Consider the following 23,427-nt stretch of genomic DNA (forward strand, 5'->3'; position numbering starts at 1 on the left):
TGAATGAATATTTCCTCTTTCACAAGAAAATCATACATATAGTATTTTAAATAGAATCAAGACCATTTAATTTAGACCTAGAAAGTGCCCAGCTGACACTTCCCTCACAATCCTAAATCCTCTATCTTTCTCTCTAAACTAGTCTTGCTTCCCAGGATCTAAAAGTGTAAAAACCAAACAAAGATTATTTCTTAAGCAACATGATCGATTAATCCTGTGCAGAGTTACTGATATTGCCAATGATATTATTTGCTAGTATTTTTGTTGACTGCATTTCTGCTACATTTGGGCTGAAGGAAAATTGAAGAAGGATTCTGAGTCTTGTTTTCATGACAGTCCTTTCCAGCCACAGCTTTGGAGAGGAAGCAAACACTGAAACCCCGTCGGGGAGGCAGCTGTATGCATCCCATTCCGTCTGGCTGCAAGGAGTCACTCCTGGAAACTACCCGAAGGGCAGAAGCTCATTTCCTGAGCTCTGGCTCCCTCCCAGTCCTGCCACCCTGTCTCCAGTTCTCCTGGCTCCCTCTGAGCACTGCTCCTGGAGGGCTTTTGGAACTGAGTTTGGGGCACCTGTAGTTTAGCTCTCTCTCCCAAAGGAGGTTTAACTTATCCATGAGAAATGAGTCAGCACGCAGAGCCTGGAGCTGAGAAACTTCCGTTCTAAGATCTGGAATCTTCTGGCCAGCCCAGAAAGACTTGTTTTGGCGGGTGAAGGCTCAAGGCCAAGGATGGGGCATCCTGATTTTGGGCTTGGTTAGGCATGTTTGCCAGAGAAGGCAGATCTATCTTGTTAAAAACAGGAAGATGCGCTAGGGTGGAGTTTCCATGCTGGAATGAAAATGGAGTCTGCTCTGCACCTCTCCTGGACCCACAGCTCTGTGTGAATGCTCTATCTGGGCATTCATGAATATTCTAGATTCCCTTTTGGGATTGGCTGTGGGTGGGAGGTGAGAGCAAGATAGGTCCCCAAGCTGAGGGGCTGAGGTGAGAAATCTGAATGATTAGAGCAACTGAATAGGTTAGCGTAAGATAAAGGTGGAGGTATACAGTCCATGGAGGCTGAGTCTCAGTTTCCCAAATTTTTCTTTCATGATTGAATGGGACCCCAGTGAAGGGCTGCTGGTAGTAGTGGTGGTGAGGTTCTTAACCTTCAGTGTTCACTTGCTGAAAAGAACAGAATAAGACCCCAGGAAGAAACCCCTGTCCCCAAACCTCATGAGATTTTGTGATCTGCATCCAGTGGGTGGGTTGCAGAAAAATGGAAGGATTCATAAAAAGACACAAGCAGAGGACACTCAGTGCCCTGCCGGCTGTCTGTCCTCTCAACCTCTTTGGTGCTTAGGAGGATTCGCCATTGTGTGTCTAGTGAAGCAGGTTCTGGTCCTCACAGAGGAAGTGTCAAGTGTCACATCTGTTCTCCTGGAGTCTTGGAGGCTGGGCCATAGCTGTGTGACTTCATGTAGATCTGGCAGGTGCTCCCTCTACAGGGCTTTGCATCTTAAAAAGTTTCTGAATAAAATAAAAAAAAAATTAAAAAAAAAGTTTGACAACAAGAATCAGGGATGGTATTGCACTTTTTCCATTGGTGGTGGTACCCAGAATCCAGGGTCTAAGATAATGCAAGTACTGGCAGTGGTAGTGTCCTGGGTCAAGTGGTAGTAGCAATGGCACCCTGAGCAGGTGGTTTCTTGGACATAAGTTTGACTTTTCTTCCCCATTCTCATCCTTCCTCTCTCTCTCTCTCTCTCTCTCTCTCTCTCTCTCTCTCTCTCTCTCTGTCTCAGATCAAACCTAGGGCCTTGTGCATGCTAAGCAAGAACTGTACTCCGAAGGCACACCCCTGACCCAACACCCAAGTGTGAGATTCTTCCTGTTGATTCTGTGTTCTACCTGATGTTGCTCTATTTCATTTCTTTTCTGAAGAAGAAATTAGCATAATAACCTTTAGTCCATTCCTATTATGTGCAACTGAGAACTCTGTCTGAAACACCCCTGAAGATCCAAATAATACACAAATCTGTATTCCTAAATGAGAATGTATATCTTTTTTGTGGTGCTGGTGATCAAACTCAGGGATGCTCCACTGACCTAGATCCACAACCCTTTTCATTTTTTGAAACTGGTTCTCACTAAGTTGCCCAGGTTGACTTTGAACTTGCAATCCTCCTGCCTCCAGAGTAGCTGGGATTACAGGTGTGTGCCACTATGGCCAGTTGAGACTATATCATAACCCCTTTAATTCTTATCTTTTTAGGGAGAATTTGTCAGTGGAGGATCTGGTTCTAACCTGTTTTCCTAACTGCAAGGCAGGCTTTTGCAGAGGCTTTGTGTATGAGCCATAAGTTTCACTTTGGGATTTTCCTTGGAGTAGCTGATGTCTTAATGCAATGAAGATAGTCTCACATTAATGTGTCTCTGTTTCTGACCCTTCAACAGACAGGACTTTGTAGAAGTCAGCTATGTGTTATTCAGTGTCCCAGATTCCACCTAGAGTAGAGCAAAAAGGTGATTCAATCAAAGAAATGTGAGTTTCCACCTCCTTGAATAATGGACATTATATTTGTGAAGCACCCTTGGCTTTTCAGACCTCTGTTTAATCTGCTCCCTCATCAGCCCTGCAGGGAGGGAGACATGAAAGAGTGGTTGCTATTAATCTCTCTGAGCTTCAATTTTCTCATCTATGTAGGGGGACTAAATGCAAGGGGCCAGGTGTTATACTTAAGCTCTGCCCTTTGTCCTACAAAAGTGGAATGTGGTAACTGCCAAGTTAGATGTTTGCAGAAAATTATACTCAAGACATTTAATGGATGCACTTTCTCAGAAGGCAGTGCGCTCAGCTGTCCTGGCATCGGACAGAAGACATCCCTAATTGACACCACAGAGCATAGCTGGAGCTCTTGCTTGCCTCATCTCTTCCTGTCCTTCCATCCAGTCTGTCCACAAACCTGTCCCCCAGTTACCTGTGTCCTTTGCTGTCTTCCTCACCACAGCAGTCCCAACACCTAGAACAATTGTTGGTACATTTTGCTATTGAACAAAATACTTAATTTTCCTTCCCCCCACACCTCTGACAGTTGATGATGAACTTTCCTTGGGAAGGAGGCATATAAAAGGCTCCATGGAGAAAGGGTAGAAATGTGTCTCAGTTAACACCCTAAATGTACTTCTCACCCACAGTGTGACCTGGGGCAAGTGACTTACTGTATGTTGGAACTTTGTGCTTACAGGTGACAGAATCCCAACTCACAATAACTTAAGCACCAAAGGGAATTTGTGGATCATATTTCCAGGAATGTGTGGTGGAGCGCACACCAGATCTGCCTGTTTGAGAGGATTGAGGTTCTTGTTAACCTGCTTTCATTTCTGTATTTGTAATTGTTGTTAATTTTGGTGGTTTGGTCTAAAAAGTCATTCTCAGTGGTCTGATAGTTTGTCCATGTGTGTGACTCCTAGAATTGTGCTTCCTACATTCAAATGTCCTCCTAGGTTCTGCTGTTGATTGCCATATTTATTCCATCTTGAGGCTATCAGAGGATCTCAGAGGACTGGGTCTCTATGAACCTGATCTTGGAACCCTGGGACAGAGAAATGGTGTTCTCTGAAATCCATCTAAATCTTCCTGCCATCTTCTCCCCTCTCTTCTGACACTCAAAGCATGCTGTTTTACCTGGGTCAACCCAAAATAGCAGGAAGGGAGAGCTGAGTTTGATTTCCAACACGGATGGAAACAGAGATGGGGTGGAGAGTTTGGAAAGAGGGAAGTAGCTGATTGGAGAGATGAGGCCCATGCTTCTGGGCCAGCTCACTGCTCGGGTGGTATCTAAGGCTGGGATCTGGAGACAGCTCTGTCTCCTATCCAGATTCCCGCAGCAGGAACAAAGTGACCTGAACCTTGTGTCTTCAAGCCCCCACACAAGTGGTTTCCATCAAGTTTTGTAATGTGAGAGCCTCTCCCGAGGCCAAGGCCTTCAGGCTTAGCTGCAAGTCATTGAGACGCTGTTTCCAATCTTTTTATCAAGTAGATTGGCTTCCAAATTGACAGCCTTGGAAATCAGATTCCTCTGTTTGTCCCATAAACAGGTATGGCCTGTGAGGGGCAAGTGGAGGCAGAACATGGTGTTCAAGGCCAACTTCTAATTTTCCATGGTTTGGAGTGGGTTTTGGAGGGTGAGGGAACATTTGGAAAGCCAAGAATGATGTGTATAATCAAAAATTAATAATGATTGTGCAAAGCCAGCCACCTGCACTAACATCCTCCTGAGTAAGATGTTTCTAAAAGTTAAGTAGCTGAGAAGGGACAGTTGAGGGATTTCAATTCTAACCCAACTATCACTCTGAGGCTTCCCTCCAAGGATAAAGTTGTGGAAAAGCAAAGAACCTGCTTATGTCCCTCTTCAGACTATACAAATGGAGATAGGAGAGCTTCTGTTCAAGACCCTAGCCAGCCTTGCCCTTCCCTTGCAGTCATGCATCTGAGAAACTGGTGAAATTGGTGGTAGGATTTCAGTTGGGTTGTCTTATGCAAAAAGACACACAAGGATAATAAAAGTAACTATGGTGTATTAAATACCTAGCATGTGCCAGGTGCTCTATATACATGATCTTTAATCCCCAAAACAGTCTTGTGAGGGAGCATTTCTACCCTCATTTTATAGATAGGGAGTCTGGACACTGATTCCAGAAGTCACTTGTTTGGGTTTGTGTGACTCAGGCACAAAGTGGCTAGGATTCAAGTCAAGTGTGGTCTCCACCAGGGACAAGAAGCTTACTCTTTCCAGAGACACTTAATACTACCTGTGGATACTTTTAACCTTCTGGATTAATAGGAGTAGAACTTCAGTGTTTTCAGACTCTCACTCTCCTATCCATACCCAGATCCAGGCCAGGTCGGGCCAAGTAGGAGAGACATCCCCTGCTCACTCAGCTCTTGTATCCATCACTGGTCAGTTCTTGGTAGAAACCCACTGTCTTGGTCTTCTGGTCACATTTCTGAGAGAGGGATGAATTAATTTGTTTCACAAACCAGGGATGTTGAGAGTGGTTTAGAAGAGAGATGAGATGGGAGAGACCAGGACCACAGATGAGAGGTGGAAAATTAGCTGTGCTGCTTTAGAGAATTATTCATAGGCATTTCTCAAGGTGAGGGCATGTTCTGCTTTGTCTTTTCCAGTTCTTGGGGATAATGAAGGCCTGGTCTAGGGAAATCTCTTCATAAACAAAATCTGTACGTATTAAAAGTTACTGAGTTCTCTGGCAAAGACAGATCAACAGAGACTAGTCATATCTACTTTCTACTTCTGGGTTTTAGGAGAAAAGTACCTCAGAACTGTTCAGCTGTCCTTCCACCCTGAAGAATTTGGGTAAAATCTCCTTTCAGAGGCCCAAGAGAGCTGAGAGAAGTCAAGGAGCCCTGGAACATGTAGACATGTAAAATCTTTGGGCAGAAAAATGTACTGGGGTCCAGAGCTCAGAAATAATATTGGAAATCACTCTAAATTAATCTTGGGCTAGTGTCACCATGAGGAAACAATACCCTAAATCACTTCCTATGAGTCACCATGGCATCCCTAGTTCCAACTTGGACCCTAGCTTCTGGTCTATGTCTAGTGCTATATCCCTATGCAGTCTGAGATGACCACCATCCCTTTATGGAGTAGGAGAGAGGGTAGATTTAGAGACAGTGAAAACAAAAATAATGATTCCCAAAGGGAATGTGCTATAACAGTCACTATGCAAGGTGCTTTACCTAAATGAAGTCTTTGCTAAGAATGCCCATTTCCCCAGGATTTAAAAGGGTTGAATGATTTTCTCAGGATTGTACAAATTGAGATCTGTCATATTCCAGACTCCCCTGGAAAGAGGACCGAGTTAAAGCTGTCTTTCTACTCATGATTACCAGCATCACTACTCAGTTATTCCTATTCTTGGGATGCTCTGCAGGATTCCAAAGGCTGAACACTGTTACCCCCAGAAGGGGAAGCTAAAGGAGAGAGTAATTGAGTGAAATAGGTCCAGCCCTAGAAAGGTCAGCAGGTGAACCTGAAACAGAATGTGGGTGGTCCATTAACTTACCACTTCTCTGCAAAAGCTGCTAAGAGATCCAATTGATTGCATGAAAAATATCAACTCAGGGAAACACATCAGTCAAACTGATAAAAATGTCAAACAATGAGACACACATTTGTCTAGTGAGCCAAGTGGGAAGAAATATGAGGGTGGGGTCAGGAATGCTGGGCAGAGTGATGTTCATGTTCATAGCATCCCAGAAAACAGAATCAGAGGAAATCTGAAGGGCCAAATCACCTAGCACCCCTGACCAGCCCCACCCTGATACCCACAGGGCCAGGACACTCATTATTTCCAGAGATGATAATACTACTTCTGGACACTTCTAACTTCTTGGATGTTGGATAAATACGAATGGAACTTTAGTGTTTTCAGACTGGGCTCTTGTGAGACTACAGTAATAGACAGTACAAATGTCAAATGGTCTTGCCACTTTGGAAAACAGGCCGGTAGTTTCTTATAAATTTAAACAGATACTTAATCATACAATCTAGCCGTCCAGTTTCTAGGTATTTGCCCGATAAAAACACATGTCCATACTAAAGCTTGCATGCAAATGCATTCATAATTATAAAAAATGGGAACAACACAAATATTCACCAACTGGTAAATGGATAAACTGTAGTGTATCTATACCATGGAATACTACTGGTAAAGCAAGACAAGGAATATACTATGTCTATAGGCAAAGTCATTTCTCTAAGTGCAAAAAAATCACACTTGACAGATCAAAGGCTGTGTATGTTATTACCCATTTATAGGACATTCTTTGAGAAGTGACAAATAGTACAGACAAACTAGATGGATGCCAGGGGCTAAGGATGAAGGGAGGTGTTTGTTGACTATACAGAAACATGAGGGAATGTTTTAGGTAAGCGAAATGTTCTATACCTTGTTTGTGGGAAAGATTTTACAACTACATGCTTCTGTGAGAATTTGTTAAACTCCACACCTAAAAGGACAAATGTTACTGTATTCATATTATACTTCAATACATTTGACCTTAGAAAAATATTCAAAAATATGCAGATACATAATTTGATAGTTTTACGGTCTCTGCCTGGAGGTTGCAGGATTTTGGTCCTCATGGGGGTAATGACGGCAATCTGAGGAATCCCCCTACCTCTGGAAATCTCTGAGGGCTTCCTCATCGGGTGCCTGAATCTGTTCGGTCGTTACTGGAACTCAAGTTTCTGTCTTTTTTTTTTTTGGTTTTTCTCCGGTACCAGGAACCGAACTCACGACCTTGCGCTTGCCAGGCAGGCGCTTTGCCGCTGAGCTAAATCCCCAGCCCCCTCAAGTTTCTGTCTTTTAGGCCGATAATTCTGATGCTGCAGTACGGGGTCCCAGCTTCTGTCTCTGAGCTTGCGCTTGGCCTCTAGCCAGTGCCAGGGTCTTTCTGTCCTAGAACTTGGTGTCTTCTCCCTGCTGTTTTGAACTGTTTAATAATTTTTGTCCTTTAATGTTTTACTCTTCTGTGGTCCTCTCTGAATTTCTTGAGTCTTTAGCTCTTATGGCCCTTTTAATTCTTACACAAGGTCATTTTCCTTTTTATGGGTTGTGTGTGTCACCAGGGTGACAGGGACTAGAGCAGATGAAAGCAGGGGTATCACCTCGCAGTTCCCAGAACCTCTGCTATCACCATCGGCTTCCATGCCTAATGCTGCATCCAGCATTCTGTGTTGCTCTATTCCCATCACAGATTTTCCCCTTGAAATCTAGCTAGTAGCATGTTCTGCCTACACACTCCAACTTCATCATGCTTGTTTCTATATATGAACCTCAAGTTTGGAAACAATTCAAGTTCTTTTCCCAGGGTATTCCAAACCCATGGAAATTAGCACTATAAGGGAATGCAGAATCTAACCTCAGAGGTTCAGAATAAATGGCTCATTTATAGTTTTGGTCTAAAACCCTCTTTTTCCTGGTGAAGATCTTTTGTCTTCTAGCAGCTTTTACTTATTGTTCTCAGTCTTCTCCTCTGGCACTGTGCTGAGTAAATCTAATGCCTCTTTGATGGGATAAGACTTCAGGTATTTGAGGGTAATCATGTCTACCTGGGATTTTTTATATAGGCTGCCTTAGCAAGAATTCTGAGAAGACTATATCTGGGGTCCCAGATCAAGATGCAGAACCTGCATGCACAAAGGTCATGGTAGAAAGAGGAGAGCTGGCTCTCAGAGGGGAATGAACAGAGACTCCTAGACCACACTGTAGGAAGTATTTTCCTGTGCTCTGAATTTTTCTTTTTCTCCCATGCAGAAATTTCCAAAGAAACAATCAAACATCCCCCTGTCTCAATGGACCAAAAGACCTCTTTGACATCAAGAGACCATCAGTGAATTGATATTGCTCATAAAAGTTATCAAGGGCATTATTTTGGAGAAATATTTCTATATTTTTGCTCCAAAGTGGATTTAGCATTTCCTAAGAGTAACAGCTAGGGCTGGAGCCTGCACAGAGGGCTAGAGGGAGGAAATGTCCTGGTTTTAACGGAGGAAACATCCCAGATACCTGGGGGGGATGACCCAAAAACAAACACAGAGAAGCATAATGTACCCAGCTCTGCTCAAAGCACATGGGAGTTGGCACTGTGCATAGTTCTGATGTTCAATCAAGGTTGAAACATAACCCAAACATTGGCAAGTCCGCTGGCCAACTCCCTACATTTCTGGAATGGACTCACTCAAAATTAGAAATACATTTCTTCCACTACAGTTTCCTTTATTCTTTACCACCCAGACTGCCTTTTCTCTCAAGTGCTGCAAAGACCAATCCCCTTCCAAGCACAGCCATGTGGTCTGAACACAGAGAGAGACCCTCTTGCATCCCTCTCCAAAACACTTTTGGAAGAGGACCCTGTATTTATTTGGAAGACGAAATATTTTTGAGTCACTATGGGTGGAGGGTGATACCCATGAGTATGATCAAATAACAAAAGATGCCTTCAGGATTGCTTTGTGTGGGACAAAGGGAGGGATTTGTGTTTCTTCTGAGATAGGGGAGTCAGGAGAAAGAACAAGAAAAGAAAAGGAGGCCAGGGACTTTCAGGAGAGAAAAAAGACTTTAGAGGTGATCCTGACTCCAGCAATGCTTCATATAAGATATTAAAATCATAAAGTGACTGATGGGAACAGTCCTGGGGTGGCAGTGCCAGAGAAGGAGCTGTATATTGTACCTAAATTGCAGTGGAAAAGGTCAGAGACTGCAGCTAGATTGTAGGGTCTGAAGGAAATTTGAGCCTAAGTTACATTTGTTTCCTTGTTGATTTCTCCTTTTGGACTAGAACTCCTTCCTTCTGGGACTCTATGGATTTCCAGTGTCTAGCATGCTGCCCCAAACTTGTAAGTCCCTTGATCAGTGTTGTTCAAAGAAGGAAGGATGGGAAGACAGATTTGCAGCCAAATCTAATTTTATAAGTAAGAAACAGTCAAAGATAACGAGCATGTCATAAGAACCTGAGGCAAAGTCTCAATATTGATTTCTTGTAAATTTTCTGGTTCATTAAAAGGAAAATGCTGTCAGATAAACCTTTCTTTAAATGCTACCATCCTTAGTGAGAGACGTTTAGCCCAGATAGATTGGTGTAGACATGTACATGCCCCACCAAGCCTGTCCTATGCTCTATCTGGGTACCAAAGTCCATGATCTAGAGTCATGTAAAGTTAGAATTGAGAAGGACATTAGAAATCACTTAGAGATGATCTGAACCATGGACATTTTATACGTCACTTACTACTTTCTATTTTTGTTTCATTGTTTTTACAAAATGCCTGTTACTTTAAACTGAAGTCTCTTAGCCTGTCACTGTAACTGTGTGTCCCACACAGGAATAGACCCATATTAAAAGCATGAAACATGATTGGCATAAGATCAGTGCTGCAAAGTGCCTTGAAATGTTTTACAAGAAATAAATATTACTCTTTCAAACCACACTGGCTTCAAAGTGTGGTAAATCAAAGGCCTTTTTGCATAGTTGAGTACCTCCAGCGAGGATATGCAAAGCAGGCTTTGCCTTCAGTCTTGGGGTAAGAGCTGGAGAAGGCCAGTCTGGAGTTCCAGGGTCAGGGGTGAAGGGTGATATGAGGGGGAGGAAAAGAGATGAGATTGGAGGAAGGGATGCAAGAGAGGACTGGTGAGATGGCAAGTGCTTAGGGTGAGGGTGATGTGGCCAGGGAAATTGTGCCATGGAAATCATGGAGACTCAAAATAGAGGTTGCCCATGTCCTTATGATGCAAATTTGGCCCATTTTTCACCTCCTGCAAATCTTAAACTGATTTTTTGAGCAAAGTGGCCAATTTCCCCAGGAATTCATAGAAAACTTAGGGGGAGGGAATTGGACCTTCAGTGGAATATAGAATGGAGTTTTAAAGATTTTTACCAAGCGCTTATCCTTCTGGGGCAGGGTAACCACAGAAAATGTGTGAGGTATGAAAGATTTAATATCATACGAACTTATGTACATAAACACACCAGCATCTTGAAATGTGTATGTTTTAAAACAGGGTGGGGAAAGAGATTGAAGTTGTAGATCAGTTGTAAGTTTTTAGCTGTAAAGTACAAAGAATCAACTGAGTGCCTGCCTTTCATGCACTTTTTGTCTTTCTCTCACACAGTTTTAGTGATGTCATTATTACACAAGTGATCTCACAGCCGGTGGCCACAAGATGCAGATCACCACCCCTGTGAAGTTAGGGAACTTGGGAAAAAAGATGGCAGCGGTGAGACATTATTCAACAGCTTTCACAGTAAAGTCTGATGAAAAGTTTTCACTCTTTTACACCCAAATAAGAATGATATGTGGTGCATCCACAAATTAATCCTGAGCCAGGAGCAGAGTGAAATCCAAAGATTTGACCCTCCGAAGGCCATAGGTATCAATGCTATAAGCTATGACACAATCTCTACCGAGATGGCTTTAGTTCTGAAAAGACTTGCTGAAGATGAAATTTCTCCAATTTTCCTGGTGATCAGATATGCGATTTGCTGAATTCTAGGTGCTTTTTTGCTGGTACCTGATATCTTTTACTCATATCACTCAGAGCTTAATGAGAGTGTTTAGGCTATAATTTTCCTTTGCATAAATGATGACAAAAACAACAAAAGTGCCTGTGCTTATATGAAGCTAGTACACAAGCAGGACTATATAGTAAGCTGTTATTTCTGTCAGCCTGTTCTGCTTGTGGTGGAGTTTTTGGTTTATAATGTCACTTTAAGCTTTCTTATAAATTAGACAATGAAAGATTTATTTCTGTGCTCAATTTGATGAATAAGATGGTAATGGTGGCACCAGGCAGTGTGGGGCCAACAATAATGCCGGGCAAAGAGAGGGCAAAACTCGGAATTGTTCTGGGCTGGAGCATAAGCAATGATCTTTAGATTGTCATAAATGTGACAGTCTAATGTGGCCTTCTTTCACCTTGTGACTTTAAAGACAAAGTTGTCCTATTGTCATTCAGTAAGGATGAGAGAGATATATTTTCAGCTATGTCAGAACCTGCGGCCCCCACAACAATCCCAATATCAGCATTCTTTAGGGCATTGATTCCATTTTGTGTCACAGCAGTTGCATCCTGCCTCCGACAATCACCACAACCTACAGATGCTGGTGCAGGATGTCTGAGATTTTTGGATGCATGGTAAGAGCTCATTCAACTGTCCCCGACTTACGTCCTCCAGTGTCATGCTGCTCCCGACTGCAGCTTCCTCATCCCAGTTGTTAGCTTGCAGCATTGAGGCATTCTGTAGTTCATCTTACTGCTCAGATGCTACCTATACTCTTGGCAGTAGCCTTGGTTGTACAAGGAGAATCACTAAAATATATAATAACCTTGATCCTAGCTCTCTAGCCTTTGGTAACTGCATCAGCCACTGTGGACTAAGAATGATCTATCATTAATAAAAGCCCACAAAACAAAGTGGGAAGTGGGAAAGGTCTAGTTTCTGTGTCAAGGGAGTAGATTTCTGGGAACTTCACAGGTGAAGATGACAAAAGCCCAGAGCCCACCCCCCAGGTCCCTGAGGCTCCTGAGGTTATACCGCATGAAAGAACTTGTCCAGAGGCTGCTCCAGGCCACTAGTGATGATGGTGCTACACTTCTCTAAGGTTATCACCTTGATGAACCGGTTGTCGTTGGGATCATCATCTCACATATGGAGAGCTGAACTTTGATGGCAGAGCCCAGAAGGATTTCAGCCTGGATACTTTGTAGGCTTCTTTTCTAATTTCCATCATATCACTCAAAACCACCCCTGAGAATTTCCAAGGGTAGTTTCCAACCACAGCTTTCTCACCGATGGAAAGGCTTTTCTGTTCTGGTTTAAACTCAACTCAGTCACACAGTGTTATTGTCGTGAATAGGGAGGCTCAGATTCCAGAGTTGTGGGTGAAGACTTCACTGTGTCAGCTGCACAGATCTGAGTGTTAAGCCATCGATGGATCCTGCCGGAAGCCAGATGCCCGTCTTCATCATGCAAATGATGAGGCAGGACAGAGAGTGTCTACCACCTCTGGGTCCTTCACTGGGCCGTTCTGTCTGGCTATCTGCTTTTTGTTATTAGCAAAATGGCAGTGACAGTCACCAAGAGACCCTCAGGTGCACACATGTGTAGGGCACCATACCTCATAGACATTAGAAGGCTGATGAATGTGGTTGCTTCTGCCAGAATATAAGCACAGAGTGTGAGCTTAGTGGCCATGGATGTCCTCTCATTTCTAACTCCTTAAACCAGTGAGGCAATCTGTCTAATGGTTGTGCCAAAGCCTGCATTTGGGACCATGCCATTGCTGTGTCTTCCAAACATTTTGTGGAAATGAAGCCAATACTCTTTGTTTCCAGGGGGTTGTCCTAAGCAAAGTCACAAGAGCAAGACTTGGGCTTGGACCTCTGAGTGAGAGATGAATTTTTTCCTCTACCTCCCTGAGAAGCCAGTGACTCACTACCCATAGGAATTTCATTTTCTCCTTTAATCTCCAGTGTGTACTGACCTCCAGCTGTCTGCAGGGGTGGCATTCTTGTCACGTCTTAGACAACAAGAGCTCGATGAGGAATACTTTTACTGAAGCTGATCCTGATGTTAGTACTTTTACCTCTTGGTGACAAAGACTGGCATAAGCAGAGCAAGCACAGAGCCTATGTACACACTGCCTAGGGTTTCTGTTGGAGCTCTGAATCCTGAAAGCAACCCAGTACAGGAAACCTACAGCACCACTGTACCATCTGTTGAGGAACTTGGTAATCTCTGACATTTCGTCTGGTGGACTTAGAATGTTGGGGTTTCCCGAGCAAGGACTTCTGTAGCTCTCACGTTGCATGAAATACTACCCCTCATACCTCTTCCAGTTCCTTATTGTTGAATTTGTGGTAATCCAGGTTAAACACTTTCTTAGGCTCCCATTTCTGATGATTCTCTTTGGGTTCTAAGGAGTTGTTCTTATGGCCCCTGTTCTTTTTCTTGCCACCGCTTTTTCTTTCTCTACATCTGAGCTGTTCACGGAGTAATATTTTGCTGTTGTTTAGGCTGTGATGTGAATGCAGTGGGTGCTGATGGACTCAGGTTGGGCACAGGGTCCTGGGTGGAAGAGCTTCCAGCTGCAAGGTGTGAACCATACTGAGAGCCATGAACCTAGAGGCCCAGATATAAGAACTTGAGGGTCAACATTGGCATGGATATCATGTTGCCGCCCCACATTCCATTTGGCTCAGCACTTGTTCTTTGTTTTCTGTCCATTGCTGTTCTTATTTCTGTCCTTTTCCTATGTACTCTACCAGACTGTGTTTATCTCTGTGGGCACAATCTGTGTTTATTTCATCATCATATTTTCACTACATGGGAATTCAAAATAAATATATATTGAATGACTAAATGGCCTTGCAATTTAGGATCTGAGTGTTTATGTCTACCATTTGGCAGATAAATACATCCACTGACTAGAAGAGATAAAGACTGAATGAATAAATTTCATAAAGCGGAAGGCTTGAGCCAGGTCAGCATCTCTCAGCTGGGTTGTTCGAATCCTTGCAGGGAATAAGGTACACAAGTCAATCTAAGCCTCAGTTTACACACCTGTAAGGTCAAGATGGAAGTATTTACCTTTTGGGCTTGTCAGGATTCAATGAGATAGTGAGAAAAGAGCATGTTCAACTATTTCTGCTATGTGATAAGCACTGAAATGTAGTTATTCATATTACAATTAATAGTAATAATTAAAAAGCAATAGATCCACCAGGACCCTCAACACAGCCTTGCACATAGAATGCTCATTACAGCTAATGATGACATTTTTGTAGTTTTTGATCTTGGATGGTTCACAGAGAGGTATTTGAACTATGCCTTCTCAAGAGAAATAAACATTTGCGTCACCTGTTTTGAGGCTCTTTCAGGGGCAGGGAGCATGACATAGTCATTTCATTACTCTGCTCATCTAGCAAGGTATAGTGCATGGCACACAGAAAGCTCAATACATGTTTTAGGTCAAAGAATGAATAATTCCTGCTCATAGAAGGCATTGGCATTGGACATTGTCTCACAAAGCATGCAAACTCAGTGGTGACTTATAGTGATGAACTTCCACCCTAAAGATGCTTTGGAGACCTTTCTACTCAGAAGTTCCCATTATGCTATAGTTCACGTAAACAGCAACCACCTCTTCCCTAAACCTATTTTAGATTTAGATCTAGCAGCAGCCTCTGTTCAGAGAGAGGTGCATTCACCATCAGATCTATCCTAATTAACAGCTGATCAATCTGGGCTTTGGAGGGTTGTCTGATGTAACTCTCATTAGCTCCACAGGCAGTGCCACGATCAATTTTAAGAATTGAGCTGATGTGGATTATCAAGGGACCTTAGACGCTATGATGCCATAGCCTGGCTTGATGCCCTTGGCCAAAGCCAAGTGTTGGGTGGGTAGTTTGGCTCTCTGAAGAGCCTGCCTGGCCCATTCTGGTGGTATGTGTTAGGATAGTAAGAATGCATTGCCTAAGCTAGGAATGTGGACCGTCTCTGAGGGCTAGCAGAGGGGGTTGGAGGGAGGGAACTCTGGTTTTGATGGTGGAACAAGAGAACAGGTTGTTCAGAAGGACATGTAAACAGTCTTCGGCTCCAGCATTCCTGCTGTTATCCACAGTTACTCACACTCAGTATATCTTGGGCATTGTTTTAGGACAGGCAAAGAGTGGAACCAGACCAGGAGCAGATTGCAGGGCATTTTTAGATCTAGTGCACTGAGGTGCAAACGACCTTGGAATAATGTGGGTGTGACTGTGGTTGCCATGACCTATCTCTAGGTCAAGGTCTCTCGACTTTTACTCTTAGACTTTGGAAAGGGGACAACTCATCCCAGGCTTTTGATCCTTGAAAAGGGGAAGAGTGGAGGGGTAATTCTTTGGTTCAAGGCACTTGTGGGAGGGCATCCATGTGCAGATACATTTAAAGCCCATCTTCTCAAAGTGACACATCCTGATTTGCTGATTGGAAAGAAATCAGAAGTCTTATGTCCTCCCCATCAAACTTTTCCCTGTCCAGGCAAAAAAGACCACCACTAATCTCATCTTTGTCCCTCTGTTGGTTGATAATTAATTTTAGCACATGGCGCATTTTAAATCTGCACAGGCTCACCTCACTGAGTAGGAATTTAGCTTGGAAGGCAAGACCTTAATGCTGTGAAATGTTTTGTAGAAAAGGCAATGCTGTGAGACTCTTCTACTACCAAGTACCCTTCCCACTGGAGGGAACAAAACCATCTTACCAGAATGACTCATCCCGCAAGTGGCTGGATATGAGTTTATGATGCAGTGTGCTTGCTGGTATGAGGACTCTTATTTTCCCTCTTTTCTCAGTCATGGTAACTTTGTGACACTTGCAGAATATGGCAGACTTTCCCCAGAGCCTTTGCATGACCGATTTTTTTGCATTCGTTAGGTCAGGGTTAGCTTCTTGAATGACCTTCATTGACCACCCTATGCTTGAAGCAGGTTTTCCATCTCTGCCTCCCCCACATGCTCATTCCTTTACTGCTTTCTTTGCAGCACAGCTCTGATTGCATGTATGTGTTGTGCACTTATTTATTGTCTTTAGAATGTGGTTCTGTGAGGTGTTGCCCACCTTGTTTATGGATATATTTTTAGGGAACAGGACGGATCTAGCATACTTAAAATATCCCTTTTTTGTGTACTTCAGTGTTTTGGCAATTTTGGGGGATGCACATCAGACACAGTCTCTTAAAATCTATTTGGAAAGATAGAAATTTGTCACTAGTGTTTGCAATACATGCTTCGAGGGAGGAGGAACAGAGTGCTTTGCTAGGGGAGCCCTAAATAGGCCTGTAGAAGTTGGAGGAGGCTGGAGGAGGGAAAACCCAAAAATGGAGATGTGAGGAGATAGAAGTAAGCTAGAGAAAAGTGGAAATAGCTCTTGACAGAGGGGCTCACATTTGCCAAGGCCAGGAGGTGGGAAAGATGAGGGACTTCTGAGGATGTGAAAGCTATGTAGTAGGAATCAAGAGGCAGGTGGCTCTTGATGTGAAGAGGTAGAGAGCAGGGGATAGTACAGCATGGCATGGGAAGTCACACTAAATTAAAGTTGGATTTCGTTCTGTTGCAGATGCAGAGATGTGGGAAGAGTTTTGTGTAGAGAGAGGTGTGACTAGATGGCCATTTTTGAAGGATTACTCTGCTTTGTGAGGAGCAAGGACTTGGAAGGGGTAAGAGCAAAGGCAGGAAAACCACAGAAGAGTCACTTCATGGTCCAGCAGAGCAATGAGGGCTTGGCCCAGGGATGAAGAGCAGGGGAATGGCTCCTTGGTACATAGGGGTCGGGTCTGAAGATACCTGACTATATGGGAAAGGAGTGAGGACAGGAGTGCTTAGAAGTGGGTGGTGAAGATGGGTATGACACTCTTTTCCCTTGGCCACCTGCATAGGTAGTGATGCCAATCAGTGTTGGGTGGACCAGAGGGAGGAAATGTACCAACTACATCACCACTGATAGGCCATTCCTCTTGGCCTCTTTCTCTAGGAGAACTCCAACTGCCTGGAGACCCAGAGCAAGGTGCCATCTTCTTCAAGTTTCCTCTGAACTCCTACAGTACCAGCAACAGGCCCACAACCCTTTACCTATGTGTATATTGCTCTACATTGTCTCATCCAGATTAGTCTTGTCTTTCCAAATAGGTGGAGTGTTTTGTTTGTCCCAGTACCCACTGAATCACTGAATGGCTGAATACATGGCAGGTGGTCATTCTTTTGGGGCTACTGAGGGCTATGTTAGAATTTCCTGGAGAAGTAGGGCAAATAGTATACATTTTGAGGAAATGGCTTGTGAGATGATGATGGAGGCTGATGAATTCAAGTACTACAATGTAGGCTAGTAGGCTAGAGACTCAGCAGAGCTGATGGTGCACATGCAATCTGAAGGCTGTCTTCTGGAGAATCCTCTCTTGTTTAGGGAGACCAGAATTTTTGTTCTATCAGGCCTTCAACTGACTGGATGCAGCCCACTTGCATTGAGAATAACCTGCCTTACTCAAAGTCTATGAGGCAAATGTTCATCACCTCCAAATGCCCTCACAGTTAGCCATCACAGGGACCGAGTGGTGTTAGGCAAACCATAATCATGCTGTTAGGTTAAGTGGGAAAGTCAGGCTGTGGGTCTGTGATCTCTTGGGTTTCACAGATGCACATACTGAAGCTGAAAGAGAAATTGTAGACCCAGAAAGGTGAAGGGGTTTCCCCAAGATCACCCAGCAAGGTCGTGTAAGAGTCAGGGGTGGATCTCAGGTGTGTAGGCTCCTGGGTTTGTTTTTTCCTCACTGCCTCAACAGACAGCGTGAGTGTGTGATTGTGTGCTTCTGGCTAAGAGGATATGATGCTTTCTTTGAGGTGTGACTTCTAGACTTTAACTTGGAGAGTATAAAACACAAAAAAGGGAGCTATTTTTCCCCAGCTGAGTATTCTTTGTCAGGGAGATTCTAAAAACAGCACTTTGGGTTGGAATAAGGGTAAAGCATGACGCAGTGCAGGCCACCGCCTAACAGTCATAGGACTGAGGCAGCTTTGAGGCTAAGAGCCTGGACCCCTGGGCTTGTGTGGTCAACATGAGCCCTGAGGGTAGGCTGGAAGCCTGTCAAAGGGAAGGGAAAGGCAAGATTTAAGATCGCAAAAGGAGTCATTTAAGGTCAGAAGTCCACACCAGGCATCAGGCCTCACACAGGTCCAGGGTATGGAGTTCTGGCTCAGGCTGAGTTTAGGGTTTCTTGTTAAGCATCAGGAGATTATGGAGGCCATGGGATTTAAACCAGGATGTGTGGGACACATTCCGGATCTGGGAATGGCATGTGAAACTCTGTTCCAGGATAACTGGAGTATGGAGATTGAGCCCAGGGTCCAAGCCTTGGGTTTAATTTATTTTTGCTTATTTTTGTTCTGATTCTTCTACTTTCCAACTCCTGCCCTCCCTTCCCCTCCCCTCCTCTCCTCTCCCCTCCTCTCCCCCTCTTCTCCTCTCCTCTCCTCTTCCCTTCCTTTCCTTTCTCTTTTCCATCACCCTTGTCTTCCCCTTCCTGTTCTCTTCCCTTTCCTCCTTCCGCTTCCCTTCTCCCCCTTCTCCTTTCCCTTTGCTTCTTCCCCCTCCCCAACTCTCGCTCTCTCACTCTCTCACTCTTTCATGGGTTGGGAAGAGCTGACTGACATGTGCTGTTCCTCTGCAGGCATCAGAGTTGTGCACATGAAGGTAAATAGCAACTGGATCTGGCTGTCAAGGGGCACTCACTATTCTTGGAGAAACTCACTGGGCAATGAAATTTCTAGGCAGGTGGTCTCTTCTTTCACAAAACACTTGATGCAGCAAAATTCAGCGTGTTATCTATGGGCAAGGATTTGGCAGACACTGTAATGGGATTTTCTGTGCATAATTTCAGTATTCGTCAAGCCAGTTGAACTAGACCAGTTATACCCACATGATGCCAACCACCCAGATGGAAAAGAGTAATTTATGTGTCCTTTTGGCCCACTGACATTCTAGGGAGCAAAATTTCTCCAATTTTTAGAATTCATGACACAGTGGTAATTGGATTCATGTCTTAGTCTCATTTTCTTAGCTCAAGAGATTGTGAATTTATCTTAGTGCAAAGAAATCGGGAAGCCCACAGCCATCATAAATGGGAGCTAGGGAGTCAGAGTAATTGTAGTCACCTTTTCACAGACTCGAGACCCATAAACTATGCTCTAGTGCTACATTTCAGAGAGTGTCAAATGAATAAATGCATCTGTCTGCAAGACTCTAGATGATGGCAAGCATGGAAACCTGCAGATGTTGCTAATTTTTAAGTGTAACAAATATTTGGAGCTGGAATCCAAACATAATCCCTTCTTCATATGTGTCAGAGCACCCATGAGAAACAAGTATCACCTAGGGGAAAGGGCAAAAACCTGGGTAGGGAGCAAGTTAGGTTGTGCCAAGGCACCAGTGCTGCTGACAAACAAGAAAGAAGACATTGAGACTTTGATGGGCACTGGAAGATGAGTTGGTCTTCTTTTCCACTATTCTTTTCCACCCACAGAATTACTCAGTAATTGGATAAAAGGAGTTCCATAGATGTGATGGATTTGGAATTTTAGGAAAAAATGTGATAAGATTCCTTGTAAAATTTAACTGCAGATGTATGCAGATTATTTAGGGAGGCACTGTTGGCCTCTCCAACAGGGAATTGGCAGGGAGGTCCTTGCCAGGGAGGGGTGGCAGCACCCCCTAATGTTGGTGGCCAATATTGGTGCATATGCAGGTGTGAATCCTGGATATTTACCCTGTCCAAACTTCTCTCTTAAGCCATGAATGGATACCAGAATAAGAGGTGTTGGTGGATAGCAACAAAAAATTCATCCCTTTCTTGGTGGAAAGAGGCAGGAACATAACAAAGTCTTGCCCAGAATTGTAAGAATACATCTGTGAGACAGGAATCCTAGATACAAATATCTGAGCAGTAGGGAGAAAGCTGTGAAACGTTAGTACTTAGTGTAAACCTGGGTCAAAAGGGAGAACTGCCAATTTGTTTGGTACTTCACCACTGGATGACTGGGGGTTTCAGGATGAGGGGTGGTGGGAAGTGGGGCAGAAAGAAGATTGCTTAAGAAAAAAAGAAGGCAGTACAATTTAGGGCTGGAAAAAATACAGCTGTAGGTCATGGGGGGCAGTCAGCAACTTTCTTATAAATGCTGAAGAGACCATAGCTTAAAGAACTTAGACATTTACGTGTTTGTGTCCCTGGGATGGCAGACTCAGGAAAAATTTCAAAGAGGGTCGCAGAGCCCAGCAGGTCAGTTCGGCACTCCTACTTTGCTCTTTCTGCTTTGCTAAGGTATAGCCCTTTAGGATTTGCTGGTGGTCTGCTCAGCATAAAAAGGAAAACTGCAGAGAAAAGGCAGAGAAAGAGAGAGAAATATTGACAAATAAGGAGATGAAAAAGTGAGAACTAGAATTCTCAGCACCCATCTTGTCTATGCATTCAGTGCCTATAGGAGGTGGTGGGGAGCTTCTATCATGTTTTAGGAAAAAATGTAATACCATTCATGGCTGTAATACCATGAATAAATGAGGGAAGGAGGTTAATGTGAGGTTCAAGATTGTCCTTATTGCTTATAGCATGATCTCAGCTGGCATCTCTTTGGGGGCTGGGGAAAGGTACAGTGGTAGAGCTTGGGTGAATGTTGAATTAGAACAAATATTGGAAGGTGCAATTTTGAAACATGCCTGGACAGATAACAAGAGAAATCCTGAGTCATCTTTAACGATTTCATTTTTTCCCTAGTGTTGACAGGAAGCCTCCAGAAGGAGGGACTACTTGGGGGACAGAGAAGGGATCAGCACAATCAAAAGGAACAGGGTGGGCTGAACTCTACCATAAAAATCTTCTGATGTCTTGGCTCAAAATACCTTCTCTGAGGTCTTTCCTTGCCTAGGACATGGGTGGTTTTCCTCACTCATCTCTTCTAGATACTGTGAGAAGCGTTGGCCCCAGAGAGACCTGGAGGCTGGCAGATGCTGTTTCATTCAGAAGACCCCGCTAACACCCTCAGCTGCACTGCTAGACCATGTGTCCCAAGCCTTGCACAGGGGCTGAAATGGCTGCTGCTGATCCCTGGGAATGTGGTAAAAGCAGAGGTTCTAAGACCTTCCCCACCCCCTGAGATCTTGACTCAAAGATTCATGGTCTTAAATTAATATTTAATCAAAGCTCTCCTAATGCATTTGATGTGCAGTCAATGTTGGAAACCTCTGTGGTTTGGGACACTGCTCAGCATCAGGGTCATTACTTTCTAGAAGTTTTTGATGTAAAACAGATAGCATTGACTTAACATCTGCAATACTCGCAAACCATTATAAATAATGGCAATAAACATTGGACAAATCCATAAGATTTATATATAGTCATGGAGTGGATCAAATGAAAATGTTTGTGTTACTGAAATGTCACACTCATTCTAGACAATGACAAAATATGTAGGTATTTAATTGAAATAAGCTTTCTCGTTTAGTTCACACATGGAAATCCCTTCCCCTACTCCCCACTTTCTTAGTTTCTTTCAAAGCAGTTTCTATGGCAGAAAGGCATAAGTCCTCGCCACATGAAAGGGCTTCTTAATAAAATTATAACTTCAGAAACCAATGTGATAGAAATGTCCCAGATTATGAGTTTGTTTCTCTGCCTGTGCACGTGTGCACGTATACCTATGCCATGTGGCATGAGTTTCTAGAAGTTTACCTGAAGTGCCCTTAACCCCAGCATGTGATATAATAAATAAAAGTCAGTGTATGGTTTATCATCAGCATGTAGGCCAAACCTGTAGGTTCTAGCTATGGGATTAAGTGACAACGTGGATGATGATGGCTGTGAGGAGGCTTGAGAGACAAATGGGAAAGGGTTTTTTTTAGCAGAGCTCTCTATCTGAGGGAGGGGAGGGATCCTTTCATTCAAAAAGGTAAGAAGTAGATTCAATAGAGAAAGTTAATTTTTTTCAGGTCTTCAAACAGGTCAGCAAGTCCACAGAGCAGCTTCTCCGAGCTGGAGATGGTGTTTGCCTCACACCAGTTGTTTGCTTGGTAAACAGAACAAACTGAGGGTGTTGAAAGAGTAGGGCATGAGCAATGCCTTTGGCTGATAGCACTTTTAGAAGAGCTAAGAAAACAAGCACATAAACTCTAACAATCTTTTAGGTTTTGTTTACTCAGGCAAAAAGGAGTCCAGACTATTGGCATCAGTTGAGCCTGATGAATAGATATAGCTGACCTGGCAAAAGTTGGTCTGCAACCTTGCTCCCTTGACAATAGTTGTTACCTTTCTTCCCAAGCCCACCCCTACGTCCCTCCCTCCTCCTCGTCTTTATCATTGTCCTCTTCCTCCACACACATGCATGCACGTAGTATGCATACGCATGCACGTGTACCCCCCACTCATTCTTTATTTCCTTGTGCAGATATAATTTTATTTTTTCATCTCACTTATTTGTTTTCCAGATAAGGGAACTATGTACACTGGTTTAATTGTTCCTCAACTATTCCATGCAAGAAAATCTTATCTTTCTGAAGAATCAGAACTTTCTATTATGCAGCTGCTGTTTTCTCCTTTTTCCCTTTCCCTCTAACCTCTAACCGTCTGCTCTCTTCTTCCTCCTCTTCCTTTCTTCTCTTCTCCCCTCCTTCCCAAGATCTGCCTAGCTAGTGCTGGGCCTATTTTGAGCTTTCATTCATTGTTTTATTCCCTTGACAGAATGTCTTCATCCAGCACTTACTGTGTGCCAGTCACCAGGGTAACTGATAGGGATACAGAGATACAAGCTATGGTCTCTATCTACAGGTTGGTCACCTGTTGAGAGGCAAAGATCTCAGGTTCTATCAAATTACATATACAGAATTTGTGGAATGTCAAGGAATCTCTAGTGTTGAAACTTAGGTATTTGGAGCATAAGTTGGAAAGATTTTTGAAAGCAAATTTTAAAAACTAACAAAGGATGAAGTGGTAGAGCCAACCTAGTATGACCAAAAGGCTTGCATGTCCCTGTTCAGCTCTCTAAAGGTTCTTCTACAAACCACACAGCTCTCAGAGGGCATGGCTCCACAGACACTTGGAGAGGCCTTCTTTACTCCTGTGGTGGCTCAGACACTGGGAATAAATTTGGCCACTCAGTTTTAGCCACATGTGAATCTTACTTGGGAGAAAATTCTTCGTAACTTGCCTTGGGTTCGACATGTCTTCCAAGTCGAGAGTAATTTTCTCACATTGTCTCATTTCTCTCAGTTTTGCAAATAATTTTCTCCATGGTTAGATAAGAGTTAGATCTTAGATTAGGGAAAAGATAAAAAGAAAC

General features: G+C 43.5%; 1 long non-coding RNA gene across 2 annotated transcripts in view; it reads right to left on the reverse strand.

The window, feature by feature from the left end:
- LOC102019884 overlaps window positions 1–23,427 on the reverse strand; it is a 26,970-nt gene continuing 3,543 nt past the window's right edge. Inside the window, exon 3 of one of the 2 annotated variants that reach the window (XR_262747.2) lies at window positions 1–1,509. This is a non-coding gene — a long non-coding RNA (uncharacterized LOC102019884). Of the gene's footprint in view, window positions 1,510–22,488; window positions 23,399–23,427 lie in introns of those variants that run through there. The other variant, XR_001236126.1, reaches the window with a different exon arrangement.

The sequence above is a fragment of the Chinchilla lanigera genome, unplaced genomic scaffold (assembly GCF_000276665.1).
Source record: "Chinchilla lanigera isolate Chin_1 unplaced genomic scaffold, ChiLan1.0 scaffold00052, whole genome shotgun sequence".
Taxonomy (NCBI): domain Eukaryota; kingdom Metazoa; phylum Chordata; class Mammalia; order Rodentia; family Chinchillidae; genus Chinchilla; species Chinchilla lanigera.